This window comes from Cebus imitator, unplaced genomic scaffold (assembly GCF_001604975.1).
Source record: "Cebus imitator isolate Cc_AM_T3 unplaced genomic scaffold, Cebus_imitator-1.0 Scaffold190, whole genome shotgun sequence".
Classification (NCBI taxonomy): domain Eukaryota; kingdom Metazoa; phylum Chordata; class Mammalia; order Primates; family Cebidae; genus Cebus; species Cebus imitator.
Genome location: NW_016107505.1, coordinates 2,556,459 through 2,563,403, shown reverse-complemented (window position 1 = coordinate 2,563,403; position 6,945 = coordinate 2,556,459).

Sequence of the window (6,945 nt, the reverse complement as noted above, 5' to 3'; positions counted from 1 at the left end):
TACCCAGGCCGGAGTGCAATGGCACGATCTCGGCTCACCGCAGCCTCCGCCTCCTGGGTTCAGTCAATTCTCCTGCCTCAGCCTCCTGAGTAGCTGGGACTACAGGCATGCACCGCCATGCCCAGCTAATTTTTTGTATTTTTAGTAGAGATGGGGTTTCACCATGTTGACCAGGATGGTCTCAATCTCTTGACCTCGTGATCCACCTGCCTCGGTCTCCCAAAGTACTGGGATTACAGGCGTGAGCCACCACGCCCGGCCTGCCATAAAGGTATTCTTAGATGAAATTAATATCTAAATCAGTAGACTTTGAGTACAGCAGTATAGTAATCACTCACTGTAATGGAAGTGGGCCTCACCCAATCAGTTAGGGGTCTTAAAACAAAAGACCAGCCAGGTGTGGAGGCTCATGCCTGTAATCCTAGCACTTTGGTAGGCAGAGGCAAGTGGACCATTTGAGGTCAGGTATTTAAGACCAGCCTGGCCAGTATGGTGAAACACCATCTCTACTAAATATACAAAAATTAGCCAGGGGGAGGTGGGGTGACACAGGCCTATAATTCCAGCTACTCTGGAGGCTGAGGCCAGAGACTTGCTTGAATCCAGGAAGCAGGGGTTGCAGTGAGCTGAGATCATTCCACTGCACTCCAGCCTGAGCAACAGAGTGAGACTCTGTCTCAAACAAAACAAAAAGACAAGACGAGAAGGAAAAGAAAAGACAAGACAAGACCAAGGACTCCTGAAGGAAAAGAAATTCTGCCTCCAGATTACCTTCAAACTCAAGATTTCAATATTACCTCTACCCTGTGTCCCCAGAATCTGGCCTACCCTGAAGATTTCAGATTGGCCAGGCCTCACATCTGCATTAACTATCTCCTTAAAAATCTCTCCTTTTGTCTCTCTGTGTGTCTGTGTGTGTGTATGTGTATGTGTATGTGTATGTGTGCAGAGACACATACATAATTTTTCCACTAGACTATAAGCCCCTCAAAAGCAATTATCTTTCTATACATCAAAGAGCAACACTTTAAAAACAGACTGCGTTTGGAGTGATGTCAGAAAGATGGCAGAATAAAAGACCCCAGCTCTCTTCTCCAACAGAAACACTAATTTAACAACTATCTACAGATGAAAATACCTTTCTGAGAGCTTTGGAATCCAAGTGAAAGATTAGAGAACATTGATAGACCATGGAAATGAGAAAAGAATCATTTAAAAAGGAAGAGAATGGTTTTACTTTGCCTACATCACCCCTCCCTCAAGTCTGCACAGCACAGCACTAAGAAAGATCCCCTTAGCTCACAAGTTCAGCATTTGGGGACACTATCCAAGAGGCCTGTTTCTGCCATGCCTCATTCAGAATATTGAGGGAATTTTTACATCTAGATTATTGGGAGTGGGGTGGTTCTCCACAACCAGCAGGTGTTGAGCTATCCATCCTGAGGCCCCAAGAGCAAGTCCACTTGCCCACAGTCCCTGGCACCAAGCTTATTGTTTGCAGACCCTCCAACTGACCCACTCAGAATCTCTGGCCAAGCTGACTGATAAGGCATTTTTCCCTGGTGAATACAGGCTATAATAACTGCAGGAAGTGAAGTTTTCTTCACATACACAAAGTGGAAAAGATTATGAAGACTCAGAGAAACTGGACACCATCAAAGGAACAAAATAAATTTTTAGTAATAGATCCTAAATAAGTGGAGAGCTACAAATGCATGGGGAAAAAATCAAGTGATTATCTTTTAAAAGTTCAGTGAACTACAAGAGAATAGAAATAGACAACTAAAAGAAAACATAAACACAAGGCATTAAAAAAGATATTCAACAAAGAGAAAACATTTTTAATGAAAAAAGAACCAAGTGGAAATTCTTGAACTAAAGAATACTATGACTGAACTTAACATTTCAATAGAGTTTCAATAGTAGACTTGATCAAACAGAAGAAAAAAAAAAACAGTGAACACAAAAACAAGTCATTTGAAATGATCCAGTCAGAGGAATAAAAAGAATAAAAATAACAAAAAAGAATGAAGAAAGCCTTCAGGATTACAGTACACCTTAAGGTGAATCAATATTTGCATTATAGAAGTACTACAAGAAGGAGAAAAATAGAAAGGAGTGGAAGGTTTATTTTAAAAAATCATGACTAAAACACCCTTATCTAAGGAAGGAAGTGAACATCCAGATACATGAAGCCCAAAGAACTTCAAATATGTTGAATATGAAGGAATCTATTCTAAAGCATAATTAAATTATCAAAAGTCAAAGATGGAATGTTTATTGTGGTAAGAGAAAAGTAACTCAATACATACAAGTGAACTTCCATGAGATTATTAGCAGATTTCTTAGCAGAAACTTTGCAGGGCAGGAGAGTGCGATCATATATTTAAGGTGCTTAAAGAACAAAAATTGTCAACCAAGAATATTATAACAGGCAAAATTGCTTTTTAAAAATGATAAAGAGATAGACTTTCCCAGAGAGCAAAAACTGAAGGAGTTTGTTGCCATTAGACTGGCCCCAAGTGAAATGCCAAAGGGACTTCCTCAAGTTGAAACAACAGGATGCTAAACAGCAAAATGAAGGCATATGAAAGTAAAAATCTCACTGGTAAAAGTAAACATATAGTCAAATTCAAAATACTGTAATACCGTAATGTGGTATGTAAATCACATTTAATTCTAGAATAAAAGTTAAAAGAAAAAAACAGTAAGAATAAATTTAAAGTTTTAGCAGATACAAAATATTAAAAGATGTAGATTGTGGCATCATTAACATAAAGTATATGGAGTAAGGAAAGAAGAAAAAGTAGAGTATTTGTATGTAACTGATGTAAAGTTACTATCAACTTAAAATGCAATATTATAGCTACGAGACATTCAATGTAAGCTTTATAATACCACACATAAAATTTTGCAGAAGAGCTCAGTGTTGATTATATAAAGACATTTTTAATATTTTGTGGTAGTTTTTGACTTAAATTCAATTTCAGTTGTTATAAGTATAGCTACTCCTGGTTTCTTTTGGTGATCATTTGCATTAAATATCTTTTTCTACCCTTTAGTTTTACTCTGTTTGTCCTTAATTTTAAAGTGAGTCACTTATAGACAGTATGTAGTAGAGTCTTGGTGTTTTTAATCCATTCAGGCACTGCATATCTTTTGATTGGGTAGTTTAATCCATTTATGCTTAAAGTAATTATTGATAGTAAGGACTTGCTATTGCCATTTTGTTCATTGTTTTTTGCCTGTTTTGTAGTTGTCCCTATTTTCGTTTTTCTCATCTTCCTTTATAATTTTATTTTTTTTTGTATTTATATGCTTTGATTCCTTTCACTTTTTCTCTTGTGTACCTACTATAGGTATTTTATGTGTGGTATGATAAAGCTAATAATAGATTAGACTGAAAATGTATAAGGAAACAGCAGACTTAAATAAAAACATAGACCAAATGGACCTAATAGACATATATACATATCACCTGTCAGAAGTAGAATACACATTCTTCTCATGTACACATGAAATATTTTCTAGGAAAAACCACGTGGTGGATCACAAAAAAAAAAAAAAAAAAAAAAAAAAAACTTAACAAATTTAAGAATATGAAAGCTATTCCACATCCAAGAAACACTGATGTAAGGGGTAAGCTCCCAAGGCTTTGGGCAGCTCTGCCCCTGTGGCTCTGCAGGGCGCAACCCCCGAAGCTGCTTTAACAGGCTGGTGTTTAGTGCCTGTGGTTTTTCCAGGTACACGGTGCAAGTTGTCAGTGAATCTACCAGTCTGACATCTGAAGGAGGGTGGCCCTCTTCTCACAGCTCTACTAGGCAGTGCCCCAGTGGGAACTCTGGCTGGGGGCTCCAACCCCACATTTCCCCTCTGCACTGCTTTAGCAAGGGTTCTTCATAAGGGCTCTGACCCTCCAGCAGGCTTCTACCTGGACATCCACATATTTCCATAAATCCTCTGAAATCTAGGTGGAGGCTCCTAAGTCACAACTCTTGCTGCCTGTGCACCCACAAGCTTAACATCACATGGAAGCCACCAAGGCTTATGGCTGGCACATTCTGGAACAGTGGCCTGAGACATAGCTATGTTCCTTTTGCCATGGCTAGAGCTGGAGTGCCAGGAGCAGTGTCCCAAGGTTGTGCAGGGTACTGGGGCTATGGGCCCAGCCCAGGAAACCATTCTTGCCTCCTAGGCCTCTGGGCCTATGATAGGAGGAGGTGCTGAGGTCTCAGAAATGCCGTCAAGACATTTTCCCCATTGTCTTGGCTATTATCCTTGGTCTCCTCTATGTATACAAATTTCTGCAGCTAGCTTGAATTCAACCCCGGAAAAATGGATTTTTCTCTTCTACTACATGACTGGGTTGCAAATTTTCCAAACTTTTACAGTCTGCTTCCCTTTTAAATATATGTTCCAGTTTCAAGTCATTTCTCTGCTCATGAATATAAGAATAGACTTCTAGAAGCAGCCAGGACACATCTTGAATATTTTTCTGCTTAGAAATATTTCATGCCAGACACCCTAAATCATCACTCTCATGTTCAAAGTTCCACAGATCTCTAGGGCAGAGGCACAATACCTCCAAACTCTTTGCTAATGCATAACAAACATGACCTTTGTGCTAGTTCTCAACACATTCCTCTTTTTCATCTGAGACCACCTCATGCTGGACTTCATTGTCCATATCACCATCAGAATTTTGGTCACCACAATTTAACCAGTCTCTAGGAAGTTCCAAACTTTCCCTCATAATCCTTTCTTCTGAACCCTCCAAAGTGTTCCATTCTTTGCCCATTAACCAGTTCCAAAGTTGCTTCCACATTTTGAAGTATCTTTACGGCAATGCCCCACTTCTATGTACCAATTATTGGTATTAGTCTCTTCTCACATTGCAATAAAGACCTACCTTAGACTGGGTAATATATAAACAAAACAGGTTTAGTTGACTCATAGCTCCATAGGCTGTACAGGAATCAAGCTTGGGTGACCTCAGGAAACTTACAATCATGGCAGAAGGCAAAGGGGAAACAGGCATGTCTTACATGGCTAGAGAAGGAGGAAGAGAGAACAAAAGGGGAGGTGCTACACACTTTTAAACAATGAGATCTCATGAGAACTCACTCACTGTTATGAAAACAGCAAGGGGAAATTCAGACCATGATCCAACCACCTCTTACCAAGCCCCTCCTCCAACATTGGGGATTACAACTCAGCATGAGATTTGGGTAGGGACACAAATCCAAACCATATCAATATGCAAATGAAAACACAGAATACCAAAACTTATGAGATACAGAAAAAGCAATACTAAGAGGGAAGTTTACAGTGCTAAATATCTACTTTTTTAAAAAAGGAAAAATCTCAATCCACCTTTACATCTCAAAGAAACAAAAAACAAGAAAAAACTAAGCCAAAATTATCAGAAGGAAGGAAATAATTGTGATTAGTGCAGAAATCAGTAAAATAGAGAATAGAAAAATAATAAGATTGATAAAACTAAGAGTTGGGTATTTTTTAAGAATTTTTAAAAATCGACAAACACCTAGCTAGCAAAGAAAGAAAGGAGAAGGCTCAAATAAATAAAATCAGAAATAACAAAGGAGACATTATAATTTGTGCCACATAAATAAAAAAGATCATAAGGGACTATTATATACCAACAAATTGTACAACCTGGAAACAATGTATAATTTCTTAGAAACATACAACCTATCAATAATAAATCAAGAAGAAATAGAAAGCCTGAACAGATAAGTAACAAATAAGGAGAATAGATAAGTAAAATTCATCCAAAAAGGAAAAGCCAAGGCCAGATTACTTCACATGTGAATTTGACCATACATTTAAAGAATGAATACCAATGCTTTCTAGAGCTTTAAAAAATGTATTACAAAGAATAGCACGTTTAAATTTATTTTATGAGACCAGCATCATACTGATACCAAAACTGGAAAGACAAAACAGAAAGGTCAATGTCCTTGATGAATATACATCTCAAAATACTTAGCAAAATACTGGCAAAGTGAATTCAACAACACACTAAAAAGATCACTCACTATGATCAAATGTGATTTATTCCAGGGATGCAAAGATGATTCAACATACACAAATAAATCAAGATATTACACATTAACAGAATGAAAGATACAACACACATGATCATCTGAATACAGGCAGGAAAATCATTTTACAAAATTTAACACAATTCCATTGTAAAAACTCTCAACAAATTAGCTATGGAAAAAACTTGTGTCAACAAAATAAAAGCAAAACCTGAGAAGTCTTTAGCTAACAACACAATGATGAAAAACTGAAAGATTTTCCTCTAATATCTGAAATGAGCTTAGGTTGTGCTCTCACCACTTCTATTCAACATAGCCCTGGAAGTTTTAGAGCAATTAAGCAACAAAAGGAAATAAAAGACATTCAAATTTAAAAGGAAAAAGTAAAATTGTCTCTGTTTGTCAATGACATAATCTTATATGTAAGAAACCCTGAACTCCACACCAAAAAAAAAAGAAAAAAGTCAGAACTAGTAAATTCAGTAGTTGCAGGATACAAAATCAACATACAAAAATCTGTTGCATTTCTATACACTAACAATGAATTATCCTTAAAGGTAAATAAAAGAAAAAAATTCCATTTATAATAGCATCAAAAAATAAACTGAACCAAGGATGTGAAACACTTATACATCAAAAACACTGATGAAAAAAATGGGAAATAGGGGAGGGACGGTGGGGGGTGGGGAGCTGGGGAGAGATAGCAAGGGCAGAGATGCCAGATGTAGGTGATGGGGAGGAAGGCAGCAAATCACACTGCCACATGTGTACCTATGCAACAATCTTGCATGTTCTTCACATGTGCCCCAAAACCTAAAATGCAATAAAATAAATAAATGGGAAAAAAAAATTGGAGGAGATGCAAATACATGAAAAGACA